Here is a 21,894-nt window from a genome sequence, read left to right on the forward strand (position 1 = left end):
TCAGAAGTTTGCATTCCATGATTCTTAAATTCCTTTAGGGTCTAAAATCCTTTAGGTTCATATATTTTTAAAAATTCAAGAACAGAGATCAACAGGTTTTAGAGATCCAAGGGTACAAATCTGGTTTCATGACTCACCTAAAATTATAGGCAAAATATGCATGTCTGTGCATTTTTTGGAAATGCAATTCACAGATTTTTTTTTCAGATTTCCATAGTTTTGCATAACTCACCACTTGCCTTCTATCCCCCATATTAAGAAACTGTAGCTCCAGAAGCATCTTTACATAATGTAATTAACTATAGTACTTCATGCAATCCTTGGGTAGTTGTCATCTTTTACAGAGGTGTTACTATTCTTTATTTTTAAGTAAGGGAAAATGTATTTATATTAAAGGAAGTGGTTATTTTTTGATTTTTAAATCTATAATGTTTTCTGTTCTATTAATTGACTAAAACACCTCTTGGTTATCAAATAGAATAAAAGTTTGATTTTGCCTCATGGTGAATTAAAGAATGCTCAGTTTTAAAGAGTGATTCAAATGACCTTCACTAATACATATTCCTTACTTGGCATCTTCTTTTAGGAAAAGAATATTTGGGGTCCATTTGTAAAGAAAGAAAAGGAAGCAAGGACAGAATGCCTAAAGTTGGAGCCAATTAAACTAGGTTTGTTCTTTTCTTTCCTTAATGTAATATGTGTCTTAGTAATCTTAAATCCTTTTTAATCTTACTTTGTTCCAGCAGCAAATCTTCTCATTTTAAACCTTGCCAAAGTCATTTGGAGGAGACAAAGATAAAGAAGACATGCCCTTTTCAAAGTATTTGCGCCCTAATTGTGAATATGAAAGACAAATGATAAAAAGCTAGATAATATTCTCATTAAGGTGAGAAGCTTAGTAAAGTTTGGTAAATCGCTGAATGTCAAGTTCCAAAACAATCAAGCTGGGATTCAAACTGAGATCTGTTGACTGCAAACCATGTTGTCTTTTATTACATAACAGTGCCTCTCATTTTATTTAGTATAGTTTGTTAACTCACCATTTATAACTTCTGCTGGTAACTAAAGTTGAGGACCAGAACCTATACTTATATATTTAACTTAAGGAAACTTTGAGGAAGTAAACAAAAGGGAAAGCATTCTATATTTTCCTAAAGTATAGATTAGAGAAAGGAACTAATTCATCCAAGTATCTACTATTTTAAGGCTTTGAGGTGAGAGCTAATTCATTTAATTCATAATAGCCAGATGACAAAGTTGGTATTATCCTTTCTCTTTAAAACAGAAAACTAAATAAGTTGTTCAAGATCACATAGCCAGTTAGTAACAAAAGCAGAATCAAAACTCTTTATTAGGAAAGATTAAATAGAGTTTAACTCATGCCCATTGACTTAACATTTAACATCATACAAAGTGATCAAAAAGCTGGACAGTTCAGTCTGAGTACCTGCAGCTGTTAGTGTCATTTATAAATACTTTTAATTTGGCTATTAGTTGTTTCATCATCTCACCAAAATAATATTTACATCTCCTTAATACACTTTTAATTGTAACAAGTTGTAAAAGTAATTGTTTAAATGCCATAATTCTATTTGAATAGAGATTTTAAATTCACAGAATAGTGATTATGACAGACATAGTACAGTGATAGGTAGGACTTTGAGGTGATAGTCAGGGAAGAGTGCTGTCAGCTCCCACCTTTCCACTGATGTGGATGTCATACAAGTCTTACCTTGCTTGCATGCTCATTTTGTAGCATGAGGATAGGTTAAGTGTTTTCTGTCTCATAAGGAGCAGAAGTTATAAAATTATCCTATCAGATTTTTAAATGTGCTTCAAATATAAATATCAAAAAAATTTTGGAAATGCAAAGTCTTCAGAGATTGAATCCTTTCATGTGCCAGATAAGGAAACTGAGTCCCTCACATTTGCTTTTTTGTTTGTTTGTTTTTTGTTTTTGTTTGTTTTGTTTTTGTACCAGGGATTGAACTAGGGACTTTGCATTTGCGAAGCAGGCGCAGAATCTCTGAGCTAAATCCTTGGCCCAGAGTCCCTCACATTTGTATAGAACTCTACACATACTTGTTTGTTTGTTTTATTTTAATAGCACAACACTTATTGGTGCATTTTAGGCATACATAATGATAATACTTCGTGATAGGGAACGTGCACATGTACCTGGTAATTCCTATCTCTTTTCCCCATGCTCTTCCCTTAAGCCCCTTCCCCTTCCTCTGTACAAAAGCTTTGTTTCCATTTTTTTCCATTTTCAATTTTTTTCTTGTCCCTTCCTTCCTCCCTCCTCCCTTGTTCCCTTTCCCATTTGAACATTTTCTTCTCATTTCCAAATATCTCTTATACAGGTTAGTCCTTATTTCCGCTTTGTTTCTCAACACCAGAGAAACAATGTAGCATTTAGACATGTGTATTCAGTTTATTTCACTTAAGAGTATGGTCTCAAGCTCCATCCGTTTAGCTATAAATGTCTGAAGCTCATCCTTCTTTATAGCAGAGCACTCTACACATTTCAAGGCTCTTTCACATCTGCTCATCTCCTGCAAGCCTTATCTCATGCTGATGGTGTCTTAGTTACTTTTTCCTTGCTGCTGAAACAAAATACCCAACATCCAAAGTTAAATAGAGAAAGATTAATTTGGCTCACTGTAGTGGTTTCAGTCCATAATCCACTGGCTCCAAGACAGGGTGGCATGGCAGACGGCAGCAGTTCATGGCGAACTGAAGGTAGCAAAAACAACAAGGGACCTTAACAGAATCTGCCTGCCCCTTTTATCCAAACTATTTAGGGTGGGTGGCACTCAAACCCTTAATCCTAATGCCCTTGAGTTTAAAATTATACCATGAATCAATCACACACTCTAAATTCAGCAACCTCTGAAAAAGTTCCACCTACGACTACATGAGACTTTGGGTGGACATCTAGACCCAAACCGTAACAGAAGGGTTAAATGTTATTTATCATCTTAGTTATACATGACTAAATTGAACTGGCTCAGGGTCACATAGCTGGGGCTCAGTTAGGTGACTGACTCTCAACTGAAAGTTTACCATGTTTTCTTGCTTTGATGGGACTAATTACACTTTGTGATGAAGTATGTGAGATGTCAATGATTTATATACATATAAAAGAAATAACATTTTCCTATGATGAAAATAGCAGTGACTACAGTTGTGTAAATGGCAGAAACAAAGAGGTAAGAAAGTGGCAAAAACTAGGGTTCTTGCATTCATTTAATTTTTATTTTTATTTATTACTAGATTTGGAATAAGGCTAATTATTGCTATCCTTGTGTTTATCAATAATGTAATACTTGGGTTTCTTTTTCCTTACCAAGTAATTCAAGAAGACCATACTTTATATGAAATATTTATAAACTATACTTAAGCTAAGGAGAACTTAAAAGGATACTTCAAAAGGATACCCTGAAAACAAAGGAATCATAAGTGTGAGAGACTCAGAATGAATTCGTGGCCTTTATTGATGTGAGTTTTCCTGAAACAGTGCACCTACCATTCACTTATAAACTTGATTGGTTCCCGAGGGCTGGTTGTAACTCAGATTGGTTGTAAGTTAGTACAGCTGAGATCTGGATGTTTACCTGGGTGCACACTACAGATAACAAGAGGTAGATGAATCTTCCATTAACCTAATTAACCTAAGTTCATATGTCAGGCCATTCATAACTTGAGGGTCCACTGTATTTGCACTGTGTAGTTGTGGAGGTACTGCTTGGAAATATTGCCCATCTCCATGCCGCTGGTCTTGCTGTGTGGAACAACAAATTGTTTTACTTTGATAACTTTTTATAAGTAATATATAGTTTTTAATTAGAAAGAGAATTATCCTAAACTTGTATGTGAACATTAGCAGTCTTTCTTTTACTACTTTGGTCCCCAAATTATTCTTTCTTTAAAAATAATTGATTTTCTACAGTAAGTATAGGATGGATAGTGTTTTCTCTGCAAATAAGAAAATTAAATCATTGACAGAATGTCTAATTTTTTGTATTAAAAACTTTTAAAGATGATGATGAATACATCTCTTGATAAATGAAGGAAGGTTCTCTCAGATGGTTCTAATCAAATAATGAAGAATGGAATTGATATAGAACAAAATTTAAAAAACATAAAATTTAACTTAAGAAAAATGCATTATGTCCTTTCTGAAGTCTACTTTTTCTTAAGATTTCTTTTTAAGAGTCTCTTGCCCAGCTATTAATGTTCTTTCAACATGGCCTACTACACAGAGCCCAGCCCCGCAAAGCCCAGCCTGTCAGGCTACTCCCTTTCTCACACCATGACAGATGGCAGAATTCAGGGAAATGACATTTGATGCAGACCTCAAAAGAGCTGTTTTTCTTTCTCTTCTTCTTTTTATCCATTCTTGTTTATTCTTGTGCATATTAGTAATGCAGGATAGAGAGATTCATTTTTGGGAAATGGCTAAATGCATATGATATCTTGAACCAGGCATGGTGGCACATGCCTGTAATACCAGCACTTGGGAGGCTGAAGTAGGAGGATCACTGCAACTTTGAGGCCAACCTCAGCTTCATACCAAGTTCAGGGCCAGCCTGCACTACAAAGCAAGACCTTATCTCAAAAAAAAAGTTGTATTAACATATCTTGATCATTTTCAATTCCATTACTCCATTTTCCTACCTCTCCCTTCCCATTTCCAAAACTCTACCTTCTAGTTTCTGTCCTTTCCTTTATTTTATTTTATTATTTAGTTTCTCATGTAAGAGAAAACATGTAAGTTTACCTAAGTCTGAGTTATTTTGCTTAACATGATAGTCTATAATTCTACCTACTTCCTGCAAATGACATAACTTAACTCTTCTTATAGCTAAATAATATTTTATTGTGTATATACACCACATTTTCTTTATCCATTCATCTCTTGATGGGAACCTAGGCTGTTTCTATAGCTTAGCTGTGGTGAATTGTGCTGCTGTAAATTGGTGCACTATATCTGCTGTGCAGTTATAACTATTGTATGCTGTCTTCATTTATTTTCAGAATATATCCAGGCGTAGTATAGCTGGATCAAGTGATATTTCTAGTTGTAGTTTTTTTGAGACTCCCCATGATGATTTCCATGTGGTTGTACTAGTTGAGACTCCCACCATCAAGGTAGAAGAGTTTCTTTCCCTTGCCAACATTCTTTTTTTTTTTTTCTTGATGTTTTGAGATCTTGCTATGTAGTTCAGGCTAACCTTGAACTCAATATGTAGCCAGGCTGGACTCAAACTTGCAGTGATCCTCCTGCCTCAGCCTCCCAAGTGCAGGGATTACAGGCATGTACCACTATTCCTGTCTTGTTTTTGTATTCTTAATGATTCTGACTGGGGTGAGATGGAATTCTAGTTTTAACTTGCATTTCCCTTATGGCTGAAGATGTTAAATGTTTTCAAATATACTTGTTGACCATTTGTACTTCTTCTAAGAAGTGTCTATTCTATTCATTTGCCAAGTGTTTGATTGGGTTAATTAAGTTCTTTATATATTCTATATATTAATCATCTATCAAAATAATACCTCATAAAAGTAGTTCCCCATTCTGTAGGTTGTCCTTCACAGTTTCCTTTGCTGTACAAAAGTTTTTAATTTTAGTGTAATCTAACTTGTTGATTCTTGATATTATTTCATGTGCCATTAGAATCTTGTTCAGATAGTCTTTTCCAGAACTTAAAGTGTTTCCCCTGTTATCTTCTAGCAGTGTCTGAGTTTCTGGCTTTATCTTTAGGTCTTTGATCAATTTTGATTTGGTTCTATAACAGGGTGAGAGACAGGGTTCTCGTTTCACTCTTCAGTATGTGGATACCCAGTTTTCCCAGCACCATTTGTGAAAGAGGCTTTCTTGTCTTCAGGGTATGTTTTTTTGACCCTTTATCAAAAATCAGATACCTGTAGGTGCATAGTGTTGTTTCTGTCTTTTCCATTTTATTCCATTGATCTCCACCTCTCTTTTCATGCCAATACCATGTTGTTTCTGGCTTTGAAGTATAATTTATAATCTGATATTGTGATGTTTTCAACTTTGCTCTTTTTGCTCAGGATGGAGTCTTCTCCTATTCCATATGAATTTTAAAATTGTTTTTCCTTGCTCTGTGAAAAATGTTCATATTTTAATTGGAATTTCATCGAATCTATAGATCACTTTTGGTAATATGTAACAATATTAGTTCTGCCCAACCATGAACAAGGGAAGCCTTTCCATTTTTTTAATGGCTTACTCAGATATTTCTTCAGTATTCTGTAATTTTGATTGTAGTGGTCTTTCATCTCTTTCATTAGGTTGTCTCTTAGGTATTACATTTTTCTGAAGCTATTGTAAATGTGATTTCTATCCTAATTTCTTTCTCAATAGGCTCATTATTGGTATACAGGAATTTAGCTGACTTATATGTGTTGACTTTGTGTCCTGCTTGTGATGTATCATGGTATGTGAACTTGAATGGGTTAAGAAATGCCTATCAGGTGAGTGGAGTGCATTTCTGGGTGTGTAGGTAGATGACTGACATGTAGGCCCGTAAACAGAGAAGACCCACTGTAGATATGAGGAACACCAACCAGTAGACGTGTAGCCCAGGTGGGATAAAAGGAGAAAAAAGAAGAAAGTGTTTCCAGTTTGTAAGAGCTCCAGTCTTCCCTTTTGCCTTTGGACATTAGTCCTCCAGGGAGCATCTAGGCTTTTGACCTTGGACAAGTGCTGCATCCTTGATCCCTCTTGTTCTGGGGTTTCCATCTTCTTGGGCTTAGCAGCTTCTGCATCCTATGGGTCTCCAGAGTACAGATGGCCACTGTTGACTCTCCTGCCTCTAATCTTATCTGATAAATTGTACCTACCTGATAAATCCCTTTGCATAATTATACATATATTTTCTTTAAAAAAAATTTTAAAAAAGTTTAGTATAGTTTTATTTTTTTAAATTGAGTTTATTGGTACATTTTAGGTACACAGTACAGTTACATTCATTATTGGGATCTTGTACCTTTACATGACAGGTCTTGGTTCTCATTTTTTCCCCTTGTCTCTGCCCTCCCTTCACCCCCTCCACCTTCCCCATTTACAAACACTTTATTTCCATATTTTCATTTTCTCATATTTTTTTCTTTTCCCTTATTACCTTTCCCCTACCCTTCCCACTTTCCCTACACCTTTAGCCCTTTTCTTCCTATTTCACAATGTCAGTTATCTCATTAGGATCTTAAGCACTAAGTATATTTTCTATTGATTCTTTTCCTCTAGAAAACTGTAACACACTACCACTTTGCTGAATTTATCAGATCTGAAAGTTTTCTGATGGAGTTTCTTGGGTCTTGTATGTAAAGAATCATATCAGCAATCAGGGATAATTTGACATCTTCCTTTCCTATTGTGTCGCTTCCTTTTATTTCTTTCTTTTACCTCATTGCTCTGGCTAAAATTGCAAGTGAAGGGCCTTCTTATTTTAATGACTAACATTTTGGGGTTTCTTCTGCTCAGCAGCTTGTTCAAGTCGTAGTTCAGGGGTTGGTCTGTCTTCTGGCACATTCCTGTTGACCTGGGTGATCATCTTGGCAATGCTGGTTGCCCCTAATCTGCCATGGTAGAGAATAGCTGTTTTTTTTTCAGCTTTAATTGAGTTTATTGGTACATTTTAGGGATACAGTACAGTTACATTCATTGTTGGGATCTTGTACCTCTACATGACAAGTCTTGATTCTCATTTTTTTCCCCTTACCTCTGCCCTCCCTTCACCCCCTCCTCCCCTCCCCATCTACAAACACTTTATTTTCATCTTTTCATTCTCTCACATTTTTTTCTTTTCCCTTTTTACTCTTCCCCTACCCATCCCACCTTCCCTACACCTTTAGCTCCTTTCTTCCCATTTCTAAATGTCAGTAATCTTACTAGAATCTTATGCATTGTTGCAGATTATTTACACCAGGGAAACTATTCGGTATTTACACATGTGTGACTTATTTATTTCACTTAGGAGTATATCTTCAATATGATTCTTGGTTTTGTATGTACAAGGGTTTTCTTAATATTGCTTTAAGGTAAAAGATGAAAGGGTTCTTCATAGTAGTTGGTTTTCAGTCTTTGTTTTGGGATAACTCAGGAGCTAGTTTCCAGGAAACTTCCAACAGCTGATATAAACAATTTCATTAAATTGTACCTATTGTAATATAATTGTGTCTTAGTTATCCAGACTATAGTCAGATTTAAGGGCTACTGTGCACTTCTCTTTGTTCAGATGCTATTTAGTGGCTTTACTAAAATTGTTATATTTAGCTGAGGGCTTAAGGTTTTTTCAAAGATGACTGGGCTTTTTCCTCTGATTTGTGAGTTTTCCTTGTTTGGGTTGAGGGTTAAAGAATTCCTGATCTAGAGTTGGCTGCAAGCCAGCCAGGATTCCGGACTAGAGCACCTCTGGTGCATGTTGTGACCTTGTGATTCAGAAGGCATGGTTTCAATAGAAAAAGCCTTTTAATTTTAAAAACTACTTATTTCTGTGAAGAAATTATTGAAACACCAGTCCCCCATCTCATTGACAAATCTGGTAATATTAAATAAAATACCGTGTCTGGAGATTGATTTATTGAGTATTAATATGGATTTATTTCTGTGTATCCTGGTTTCTATGCCAGGAACTTTCTAAAAGTGATTTCAATTCTCATTAGATAATGTGGAAATTTGAGGTACTCTCAGATCCTTTTTATTGTTATCTTCAATAAACCCTAGGATGGCAGTAAAAGAAAAATACAGAGGTATTGATTTCTGTGACTATACACATGTATGCATGCTCTGTGTGGTCTAAACACCCAGGAAATAAAATCAATTTGACTTATAGCATCTATCCTAAGCAGGTTCTTTTAAAGTTTGACATGGTAATGAAACTATAGGGAAGCCTTGATTACATTTCCTCTTTCAGGTGCTACTTAACAATTGAATGATTAAATGTTGTTCAGGACTTCATTTTATATGTTAGTATATTATATTTCAAATAATTAAATGTCTTGATTTATATTTTCAGTAATAGAAATTAAAGCAGTAAAGGAGAATTACAGGATCTTTTGGACTACATTTTTAAAGATTAGTCCATCTGTAGTTGCCCAGTTTCTTAAATTTATCCGAGAAAAATATTATTGAACAAATATAAATATCGAAAATATTAATTGAATTTTTTGGGCATATGTATGTGCCATTTCTTTTTCATGTTTCTCTAAGTGAGAAAACTGGATGATTTTTCCCCCTCCTTCCCTTCCTTCCTACCTTTCCTTTTGAGATGGTACCTTGCTGTGGGTCCAGGGTAGCCTTGACCTTGCTATGTAACACAGGCTAGCCTGAAAGTTGAAACCCTCCTGCCTCAGCCTCCCAATTACTGCTTTACAGGTGTGTACCACCATGTCCAGCAGGATTATTTTTCAAAAATTATTCTGTGATATGAAATTGAAAGTATTGAGGTAATCATTTGCTCTTGATTTTCTTTTAATGGAAAACCTATCTTCAGAAGCCAAAAAGAAACAAACAGAAAGCGAAAGGCCACTGATTGCAATTTCTTTTCATTGAAGACAGTAAATTTGTATGTAAAATTGTGTGACATGTCTTGTTAATTTTGGTATTCTTCTGTATAAATAGAACATTTCAATATATAATTTGGTAATCTGAAAACTCTGAAATGGTGCTAATCTGCAGATCTTCTATAGGAATAGTGAATGACTGCAAAACAATTAGGAACTCCAGATGATCCAGACATAAACAATAAAGTGAATCTAATAAAAATGGCTTTTCCTTGCCAGGAATGTAAATATCATATATCTTATAAAATTAATAGTAGTAGGTACCATTTTGCTCACAGGAATGCTGAGCCAGACTTTTTTAACATAGAAAAAAAAATCTAGAAAATGTCTGATGTGATAAAGGGAATGGAGATCTTGTCCAGAATGCTCACAGTGTGAGGCCTGATTATTCCAGAGGAAAGGACATCTTCCAGGGATCATTGACTTAGAGTCTATAACCAAGGTCAAATGATCATGCCCATAAAAGGATGACATAAAACCAAGGGCAGGGAATGTTGAAAGCAGGCTGTACTGTGTGAAGCAAGTTTATAGGATCCACTTAAGCTCATAGGAAAGTATTGTATTCTCTTTTTCATCCTGCAGTAAAAATTTAACAAGTGTAGAATCAGAGCAAGTTTCAGAATAACAGAGGCTTCAGAAATCATTTGATTATCCCCTTTCATTTTACAAAGAGAAATGCAAGATGAGTGATTAAATTACTTACGCAATCACCATAGGCAGTAACAAAATTAAGACTACAATACTCTTCCTCTTAAATAATTGAAGAGAAGCTAAGGGTGGTGGTGCCCACCTGTAATTCCAGCACTCAGGAGACTGAGACAGGACAGTTTTGAGTTTGAGGCCAGCGTGTGCTACATAACAAGACCCTGGCAGGGGGTGAGAAAGAATGGAAGAAAGAACTTTAAAATTTTTGATGGGAAATGATTTTTTCTAGTGCTATTATTTTTTTAACTTACACATAGTAAATTGACTTTGAAAAATAAGTTCTGTGAGCTTTAACACAGACTCATGTAAATACATTACAGGCAAAAGACATAGTTCCAGAAAACTTCAGGCTTTCCCTGCTTTGGTCAAAACCTCTTGCTATCCTAACCCTGCCACGTACTGCTGGGTCCTCCACCTCTCTAGTTTTGCCTCTTCTGGAATTTTCTACAAATGGAAGTATACAATATATTCTCTTTGGAGCAGAACTTCTTTCTCTTAGGTTAGTATTTTTGAGATTTGTCTAGATTATGCATGTTAGTATTCCTTTATTTTAATTGCCAAGTAGCGCACTGTTGTGTGACTGTGACACAGTTTGTATATTTACCTGGTAGTGATCATTTATTTGCTTCTGCTTTGTTTTTAGGGCACCTTGAAGCAATTTTAAGTTCACAACAAGATTAAGGGAAAGGTATAGAGATCGTCCTGTTGCCACGAGTGTACAGCCTTCCCCGTTATCTACATCCTCCACTAGAATGGTGCACATGATAAACCTAGTGAGACATTTTCATCCCAGATCTGTAGTTTGCACGAGCACTCATCTTGATGTTGTAGATTAGTCAGATGCACACATACCATTACAGTACCATATACATTTGTTCCCTACCCGAGGTTCCTCAGAATAATATACAAACCAGAAAACTGATACTGATAGTTCTTTGGCATTTTATCACATACATAGATTCATCTAACCAACATTGCAACCATGATGATGTAGAATTATCCTATCACTGCAGTGGTCACTCATGAGCTCCCACCCCTATGACAGAGGATGCTGTCCCTGCCAGTAGAAGCTGTGGAAAGTACTGAATGCTATGTAAACCATGTTACGTTCTGACTATAGATTTTAGCAACCTCAGCACACAACATTTTTTCTTTATTTAGTGAGAACTTTTACCTTTTCACTTAAAGAAATCACTTTATAGCTTGTCTTTAGTGTATCTGAATGGCCAGCATCACTACTGTTTAGTGATATCTCTCCTTTTATCCCTCACATTGGCGGTTTCTGTCTTCTCTTGTTCAGTCATGCTAGAAGTTTGTCAGTTTTGTTAATGTTCTTTCAAAGAGCCAATTTTTTTGTTTCATTGATTTTTCTGTATTTTTCAGGTGTGCATTTTATTGACTTCTGTTGTTTGTTATTTTGTTACTGTCCACTTAGTTTGGCTCAATTTGCTCCATTTTTCTACCTTTCTGTGGTAGACGCTTAGATAATTGCTTTTTAGGCATTTACTCCTAATAAATACATAGAAAAGTATAAATGTCTTCAAAGCATCTTCACAGAAGTATCATTTTTTGAAGCATCTCACAGATTTTAATATGCTGTGCTTTCACTTTCATCAAGTTCAAAATATTTAAAAATTACTTTTGTGATTTCTTATTTGACTCCTGGTTTATTTTAGAAGTATATTATTGATTTTCAAATATTTGGGAACTTTCCACTATTTTTCTGTTATTGGTTTCTAATTCAGTTTCATTGTGATAGGAGAATGTACTGTGTATAGTTTCAGTTCTTCTAATTTGTAAAGACTTAGCCCTGGGTAAGCAGATTGACTGTTTTGATGAACTTCATAGGAATTGTAAAATTTATATTTTCCTGCTGTGGATTGGTGTCTATAACTTTCAGTTGAGCTAATCAAGCCTTCTTTATGTGTGCTGTGGTACATGTGGCCTTGCAGTTAGTGAGAAAGGAATCATGATGTCTCCCATTGTAATTGTGTCTTTTCTCCCATTCTTTCTGTCAGTTTTTGCTTCATGTATTTTGTACATCTGGTGCTGTGCACATATTTAGGACTCTTCCATCTTGTAAGTTCATCGACCCCTTGTTCACTATGAAATTTCAGTATCTCCAGTAATATTTTCTGTCTTACACCTTATACAAATATAGCTTTTCTGACTTTCTTAAAATTTCAGTTTTCTATCCTACATTTAATCTATTTTCTTCTTTTTAGTGTGGGATTTGTACAGCATGTATTTGAGCCTTTTTATTTCTTTTGTTTTTTAATTTTTGAGACAGGGTCTCACTATGTTTGAGGCTGGCCTTGGACTTACTATGTAGCCCAAGCTGGCCTTGAACTTGTGGTGATCCTCCTGCCTTTGCCTCCTGAGTGCTGGTATTACAGATATGGGCCACTATGCCTGGCTTTTATTTCTTTTAAGTAGGATTTTTAGGTGATTTACACTTATTGTATATTAATAAGATGGAGTTTAAATCTATTATTTTGCTATTTTGTTTTCTTTTAAGTTAATTATGCTTTTGGATTTCATTTACTTTCCTATCTTGGCTCACTTGCTCCCCATTTTAATGCTGGACATATGATTATAATCTCTGTAACTTGTAATGCATTGTTAACTTATGCCACTTCTTAAGATCTTTACAAGAGTTTTTTTCAGTGTCTCATAATCACTGTATTTTCTCTCTGAGCTTCATTTTGAATAAATTATATTGCTTTACCTTCACTAGTATCTTTCTTTCTTTGGTATATATACCACTGCCAGTCCATCTAGTGAATTTCATTTTAAATAGTATAATTTTTTATCTCTAGAAGGTCTATTTTGCAAATCTTCCATTTCACCATTCACTATATCTGTTTTCATTTATATCCTTGAGTATAGATCATAATGATCATAGCCCTTTTAATGTCTTTGCCTGTTATTTCCATAAATTTTGTCATTTCTTAATTTCACTCTACTCACTGATATTTTTTTGATTATTAGGATTTTCCTGCTTTGTAGAAAGCCTAGTAATTTTTTACAAAATCAGAAATAATAAAATTTACATTCTTGAGTTCTTAATGTTGTTGTATCCCTTTAAAGAGTACTGAATTTTTTCCTCAGAGGTATTTTTGTTAATTGCATATTAGTTCATTCCTTTCTAGATTTTAAAACCACTTTTAGTCATATCAACAGTAGTGTTTATTCTAGGGCTAAGTTCCCCTTGTTTTTATGATGTGGTCCTTCTAGGGTCCCTGACTATGGCCTTGTATATTCAGTGAAGTTTTGCCCTTCTTACTAGAGGGAACTTACTGAATTCTTGGCCTACTGTCATTTCTGAGAATTGTTCATCTTATAACTCTTTGGTGACTTTCTTTCCTTAGAAGTCCTTTCTTGGTCTTAAAAATTTTTACTTTCTGATTTCCAGATTTGTATGCATCTAAAACACTCAAGGGAACCCTTACTGAGATTACTGGAACTCTTCCCCTCCTCTCTGGAGCTCTGCTCTGTAAATGCCAGCCACCTTTTTCTCCTTGCACTTTTTTCTCTGTGTCTTGAAGTCTATCAAGATTTCCAGGCTCTTATTTGGGTTTTCCTCCTTATACTAGAGTGGAAATTACTTCCTGGCTGAGAGCCTTGGTGATGGTAGGGCTTGTTGTGTTTATTTCCCTTTTCTGGAGGATCCCAACACTGCCCTGCCTTTCTCTGAAAATAGTCCTTTCTTGTGTTGTGTTCTGTTTGTCTACAGTGGGAAGATCATTCTGGACCTGCTTGGTCAGAAGCAGACCTAGAATGAGCTTTAATGTTAACACCTTTGCAATGTGTGGAAGTTCTCAAGAAACTTTTTCTAACAGTTTTCCATGATTCCTTTATTTTCTTAGTATTTTTATAAATGAAGTTGTGTCTACTGCAAGAACTGTGTTTAAGTGTTATTCCAAGAACTCATTAGAAAATTTAAATCAGAAACAGATCAGATGAAAATGATATATCTAGTATATTTCATAAAGCAGGAAAATGAATTTCTTGAATATGAAAATTGTCTCAATATTATGGGATAATTTAAATATAAAAATGCTGCTTATTATCTCATTAGAAACATAAAGGAATAAAATGCCAGTGGTTAGTAATAAAATTAACTATTTAGTGTTTTAAAATATGTATCCTATGATTTTAGAGAGCCAATTAGTGTATTTTTTAGACCTTATAGATATACAGACCTTGTCAGCTCAGCCTTGTGGTACAAAAGTAGCCATGGACAATACATAAACAAATGAACTAGCTGTATCCTTGTGAAAATTTATTTATAAAGAAAGAAACTGAAATTTCATACTTTTATTTTGTTTGAGATAGGAGTCTCACTTTCATGGTTCAGGCTGGGCTTGAACTTGTAGCTTTCCTCTTACCTCAGCTTCCCGAGTGCTAGGATTGTAAACATGTACTACCATGCCCAGCCTAATTTCATATAATTTTTATGTCTCAAACTATTCTTTTATTTTTCCCCAACTATTTCAAAATATAAAACCTATTTTTAACTCTCAGACTATATATAAACAGATGACTGGTTGAATTTGGCCCATGGATCATGGCTCAACAACCTGTGCTCTACATGATTAAAAATTTCCTAGTAAGTGGTAGAATTCCTAGTACACCAGGATATTTCAATTTTAAGTGATAACTTGAATTTAAACTATTCCCTTCTATTAAGCAAAGATCATACAAGTTGTAGCCTACAGGACTGAGAGAGATTATGTGGTGTTGAAGGTTCTAGCAGAAGCCAACCATGGCAGCACCATTGCCTGTATAGTAGTCTCAGCTACTTGGGCTTTGGGAAGAGGCTCACTTGAGTCCAAGAGATTAAGACCAGTCTAGGGCACACAGCACCCACACACACATGCATGCGCACACACACACACACACACACACACACACACACACACACCATCTCAAACAAATGTAAAGGTTATATCACAGGTCCTCAGACAAATGAAGGATTGGGACTCCTATGTACTTTATCTTATTCCCAACTTGTACCTTTTTTCTTTTTAATCATATAAGGTTAGATTCCTTCCCTCTTTGTTTCAATATTCCTATCATCAGAAATCTAAAATTAGCACATATTTCTCTATCCTAAATTTAGGTATCTTATGATGAAATTTGCCTAGTTTTAAAGAGTTTCCCTGCGTTTGCATCATTTTAACTTCATTCCTGCACTTGTACAATATCTTTCCCATAATGTAGTTAAAACACAAAATACATTCCAGAGATCATTCTCTTCATTCACCTATATGGCTTAGAAGGCTTAGAGTTTGTTTTCTAATATCCATGTGAAGCAGGATTGATATCAACAGATTACTGATTTATTTGGTGCTGCATCCATATTGTTGATTCAAACAACATTTTTTTCAAACATTTTAGAAGATGTTATGAAGTCCTTATTCTATAACCTTAAGTGTATTTCCTTTATTTCCTTCCCCCCTTCCTTCTATCCTTCCCTCTGTTCCTCTCTTCCTTTCTTCCTTCTTACTTTAAGGTATTAATTGAAGTTGTTCTTAGAAAATAGCCAAAATCTATCATCATGGGAGTTCTGATATCTTTAAATCTGCTGTTGCATATAGTTGTAAACTCAGAATTGTTTTCTGCTTGTGTATCTTCATCATGTTTTCCCAAAACATTGGGACACAGTCCAGAAAGAAAACTGGTGACTTATTTCTTTTTCCATGTGGAGAAAGAAGAGCCTTTGTTTTTAGACAGAGAATAAAAACAATAAAGATTTGGTCTGGCTATAAATGAATGGAAAGTCAGCACCCAAAGAGATTTGGCAATGTTAGTGAGAAATTAATAATGTAATTGTTATCCCACTGTTGTCATGAATGGGGAATAATCAGTAAATAGGTTTAAAATTAGGCCAGTTTGGGGTTAGGGGTGGTATTGGTGCTCAAGAGACTTTTCTCACAAATTCTGTTTTCATCATTTTAATAGTTTAGAAACTTTTTTTTCTATTACTGTTATAAGCTCTTCCCTACAACTCATGTGCCCCATGTCTGGAAATTTCTTCTGCTAAATATGGCTCATTTTCTTAGGTTTCAACTTGAACATCACTTGCTGAAAGGATTTTCCCTGATGCCCTGCCTGAAACACCATCTCCATCTTCCCAATCTCCCTTAAACACCTTGTTTTCAGAGCACTTACTATTATGTGAAGTTAGTTTTCTTAGCTTCTCTGAAGAGACAGATCTTGACTTCTTTATTCTCTCCCTAGCTCTGGTATGTAGAACATTGTCTTTCACTGCAGGTCCTAAGCATATAATTTATAGCTGGTTGATTGAAAATATAATAAATAAGTGAAAGTATGTCTTCTATAAGATTTGTAAAAATACCTGGCAGGCTAACACATATTGTGAATAGTCAAAAAGGAATACAGTGAGAGTAACTACCTGGATTCATTTTATGATCTTTTTTTCTTCAAGCTTTTAGCCATGTTACAGTTCCATGAATGTCATTTTAGTAATGACTGGTTATATTATACATTTAATTTTTCTTTAATTTTGTAACAATTTTAAACTTACAAATTTTAGGGATACTTTTTCTTTGAATTATTTCAGAATTTGATCTCATTATATCCCATTACATCTCAGTAATTTAGAATATATTTTCTCCAAAGGCATTCTCACATATAAGCAAGATAACCTAATAAAAATCAGGAGTTCACTGTTAAATGCACATCCCCTACACCACATATGCCAGTTATTCTAGAATTTAGTGGTATATAAAGCTCCAGAAAAAAGGGAGCCTCAAAGTCTGCATATATATTTCTTTTCATTCCTAACTTCACGTGTACTAGAGAAAACTCCATGGAGTCTAGTAGAAAAATAACATTTGCAATGGGAAGAATATTTCAGCAACTGTTGGGCTGATATTTCTGACCAAATTTGGAGTTAGAGTGTTTTAAACCATCAGGGTTTTCATAGCAGTTTCAGAAAAGTTGTGCCTTAGGAGTGAAGACTATGTTCAAGGACTGAGTAAGGGATTTATTTCAGGAGTAAGGACAAAACTGAAACATGCACTCCCTAACAAATAGGAAACTAAGCATCTAGAAATTCAGAGTATCTGCCAGCGTTTTAACTATTAGAAGAGAAATCAATTCTTCAAGCAAAGATAAAATCTGGAGTATATACAGTATATCATTCATATCGTTGAGTACACAATAAAGTACTATGCATGCAAGGAAACAAGTACCTATACATAAGAGAAGGAAACAGTCCAGATGTTGGAATCATCAGACAATTATATGAAAAAAATCAGCTATTATAAATATCCTTAAGAAACTTAAAGGGAAAGTGGACATAATAAAAATATATAATTGCCCTGCAGAGAGAAGTAAAAACTATTTTTTTAGAAAAGGAAAATATAGAAGTGGACATATATTACTTGAAATGAAAAGTAGACAAAAGGAAATTAGATACAATAAAACTATGGCTATAGATAGTGAACTTGACAAATCAATTGGAATTATTCTATTTAAAGAACAAAGAGAAAAAAGTTTAGAAAAGAAGACTAGATCATTGAGAAATGGCTTGTGGGATAACATGATCAAACATACTTATAAATGGAACCCAGGAGGAGAAGAAGGAACATGGGACAAAAAAGCTTTCAAAGAGATAAAGGCTGAAAAGTTCATGTTTGACAAAAAAAAAAAAAAAACCTAACTTATAAGACCAAGAAGTTCTGTGAACGTCAAGTAAAATAAGTATAAAGAAAACCAAATCTAGATATAAATAGCCATACTCTTTTTATCTGAAGATGAAAAGAAAATTTGAAAACAGTTTAAAAACAGAACAGTAAAAATAGTGCTAGCTGCCTTAGTATAATGGAAACAAACAAACAAACAAACAGTCCTAGAATGACATCCTCAAAATTATAGCCAGGCATGGTGGCACATGCCTGTAATCCCAGCCTATGGGAAGCTGAGGCAGGAAGATTGCCATGAGTTTGAGGCCAGGCTGAACTACATAGCAAGACTCTGTCTTGGGAAAAAAAAAAAAAATCTGAAGTAGATTTCATCTTGGAAATCTGTAACTTGAAAATATCTTTCAAAATTGAAGGTAAAATAAAGATGATCTGAGACAAATGAAAAATTAGATATGTAGTTCATTATCAACAAAATACACATAAAAATGCAAAGAGCTTTTTTTTTTTTTTTTATTTGGGTTTGGACTTCGGGTTGTTGTGAGGCGGGCCTCTTTTTTTTTTTTTTGTACTAGGGATCGAACTCAGGACCTTGTGAGGCAGGCCCCGGAACCACTGAGCTAAATCCCCGCCCAATGCTAAGAGCTTTTAAACCAAAGGACAGTGATATCAATCAGACATGAAAATAAAAGCCAACAAGAATGATAACACAAAAGCGCTTGTTTTTTTTCTTTTGATGCTTTCTTTTTTTCTTTTTTCTTTTTTTTTTTTTTAAGAAAACAGAAAATCTTTTAATTCAAAACACAGGTCTCACTTAAAGAAAATAACAGTGAGTCATAATGAGAGTGGTGGGAGGCCAGACATACAAGTTCCACCTCCTTCCAGGGATGCATTCCACAGAAAACTAGTGTAACGCATTCCAATAGATCTTGTTTTAAGAAAATCAATATAAACCTTGTGATTGATGAGGTGTGATCTCCTTTGCATAGTGTGGGGTAAAACTTCTTTTATTTATATTCACATGTGTATTATTATATTCGTGTTTTCTAGCTACAAAAAAAATAAGACATATTAAGAGCTACATTGATGGGCCCAAGAGAAATCAAAACATGAGCTTCTAGTTGTGTTCTCCAGTGGAGTCATGAGTAATGCTAACTTCTCCCAGCACTTCTGATGCTTTCTTTAAAAAGAAAGCTGAAGGGGCTGTGGATTTAGCTCAGCGGTTTTGCCGCCTGCCTTGCAAGCACAGGGACCCGAGTTTGATCCCTGGTACCAAAAAAAAAAAAAAGAAAGAAAGAAAGAAAGAAAGCTGATTTAGCTTCTTGTGAGGGCACATACCTGAAAGACCAGCATTCTGGGAGGCTGAGGAAGGAGGATCACAAGTTCCAGCCCACAGTTTAGCAGCTTAGTGAGAGCCTATTTCACAAAAATGTTACAAGAAAAGGCTGGGTTCATAGCTCAGTGCAAACCCCTTGGATTCAATGCCCGGTAATATGTGGAAATTGGCTTTTAAAGCAAAAATTAAAGAGGGACTTGTAATACATGTAGAAGTTTAATACATAATTAAATTAACTAAAAGGATATTTTGATACATGGAATTATTACAAATTTTATGTTTGTTCAGTATAATTCCGTGTATCAAAATATCCTTTTGATTAATGTGATAATATAGTAAACCTCTACATATTAAATAAACTGATCATTTGAGAATGCATATTGTAATTCTTAGACTGTCGTCCGTAGAGCAATTAAAACATCAAGAATTAAATGAAATTAAGGGAGAAACAGTAGCAAAACAAAATAAATCAGTTAAAAACAGTAGAAATATATCAAAAGGGTAGTTTTGAATACAGTCATTTCAGTACTTACATTAAATATAGATGAAATAAATCTCCAATTAAAAGTCAGAGATTTTCAGACTGGATACAATTGTAAGGTCCAACAATATTGTGTTTATATTCTTGAGTTTTCAAAGGCTGTATTATGGAACCTCTTCAAGGATAAAATATTCTGCAAAATCAAACACATATTAGGAGTTAGTAAAAAGATCTGAATCATCAGTCTTGCCAGTAGCCAAACATCTGCCCTCGGAAAATTATCACTATGTACTTTTCTAGGTTACCAGTATTTGTATACCCATATGAGTCATTTAAGAATGAAAGAAAATTGCAATAAGTTCCATTTTTCTTCTCTAATAGCTTATGATATGTACTAACAGTGTAAATTAGTGGGTTTCACTACACCATTTCATTTACATATAGGCATGCATTGTGAGTAGATCCTGCCCACCTCCCCTTCTGCCTTCTCTTCCCTCCCTTCTCTCTGTTCCGCCCCCACAACCCTACCTCTTTTACTTTCAGGTTGTTTTGTTTTGTTCTAATTTTCCACATATGAGAGAAAACACATGATGCTTGTTGTCATGTATCTGGCTATTTTGCTTCACATGATGAGTTCCCGTTCTATCCATTTTCCCACACTTGACAGCATTTCATTCTTCTTTATAGTTGACCAGTACTCCTTTGAGAGAGAGAGTGTGTGTGTGTGTGTGTGTGTGTGTGTTATTTTCATTATCCTTTCATAATTTGATGGGTATCTACGCTGATTCCATCCATTTTTTAACTATTGTGAATAGTGCCACAATAAACATGGGCATGCAGTTATGTCTTTGGTAAGTGAACTTCATTTTCCATATATATATATATATATATATACACACACACACATATGTATATATATGCATATATATGTATGTATATATATGCATATATATATATATACACACACAGGAATAGGAGAGCAGTATCATATAATTTTACTTTTTTACTAATTTTACTTTTTACTAATTTTAGTTTTTTGAGGATAGTTCATACTGCTTTTCACTGTATACTATAATAAATTCCCACCAATAGTGCATAAAGGTTCTTTTGTTTCTACCTCCACATCCTTTTTGACAGTTGTTTTTTGTTTGTTTGTTTGTTTGTTTTTGCTTATTTTTTTGTTTTGTTATTTTTGAGACAGGGTCTTGCTATGTAGTTGAGATTGACCTGGAATTCACTATGTAGTATAGGCTGGTCTCAAACTCACACTAACCCTCCTGTCTTAGCCTCCTGAGTGCTGGGATTAAAGGCATGCACCACCAGTGGCTCTGCTTGTTTTTGATAATAGGCATTCTGGCTAGGGTAAGATGAACTGTCAGTGTACTTTTGACTTGGATTTCCATAATGCCTAAAGATATTGAACATTTTTTCATGTATTTGTTGGCTCTTTGTACTTCTTTTGAGAAGTGTCTTTTAGGATCATTTGTACATTTTGATTAGATTACTTGCTTTTTGTTGTTGAGCTGTTTGAGTTCTTTATATGTCTAGATACTTATCCTCTGTCAGTTGGATAAAAGATGTTCTATTCTATAGAGTGCCTCTACTCTGCTAATTGTTTCCTTTGCGGTGAAGAAGCTTTTTAAGATGTTGTCAACTCTTGCTTTCATTTCTTAAGATATTGCAGTTCTATTCAGGAAGCTGCTGCTTGTGCCATTATCTTGAAGTATTTCTCCTGTATATTTTTTTCAAATGGTTTCAGTTTCTGGTCTTACTTTAAAGTCTTAGATCCATTTGGAGTTAATATTTGTACAAGGGAGAGATAAGGGCCTGGTTTCAGTCTTCTACTGTAGATATTTAGCCTAGCTTTTTTTTTTTTTTTTTTTGAGACAGAGTCTCAGTATGTAGTTGAGACTGACCTGGAACTCACTATGTAGTCCAGGCTGATCTGGAACTCACAGTGATCCTCCTCCTCAGCCTCCCGAGTGCTGGGATTACAGATGGGCACCACCACGCCCAGCCTATAGATACTTAACTTTTGTAGCAACATTTGTTTAAGAGGCTGTCTTTTCTCCAGCATGGTTTTGGAATCTGTGGCAAGAATCAGTTGA

At 34.8% G+C, this 21,894-nt stretch overlaps 1 protein-coding gene across 3 annotated transcripts in view; it reads left to right on the plus strand.

The window, feature by feature from the left end:
• Positions 1-586: 586 nt before the first annotated feature.
• Peak1 (pseudopodium enriched atypical kinase 1) overlaps positions 587-21,894 on the plus strand; it is a 157,366-nt gene continuing 136,058 nt past the window's right edge. For all 3 annotated transcript variants that reach the window (XM_010626153.2, XM_010626160.2, XM_010626166.2), the window contains exon 1: positions 587-668. The gene's annotated coding sequence lies outside the window, so the exon portion shown is untranslated. The remainder of the gene's footprint in view (positions 669-21,894) is intronic.

The sequence above is a fragment of the Fukomys damarensis genome, unplaced genomic scaffold, assembly GCF_012274545.1.
Source record: "Fukomys damarensis isolate Sample0158 unplaced genomic scaffold, DMR_v1.0_HiC HiC_scaffold_25, whole genome shotgun sequence".
Taxonomy (NCBI): Eukaryota; Metazoa; Chordata; class Mammalia; order Rodentia; family Bathyergidae; genus Fukomys; species Fukomys damarensis.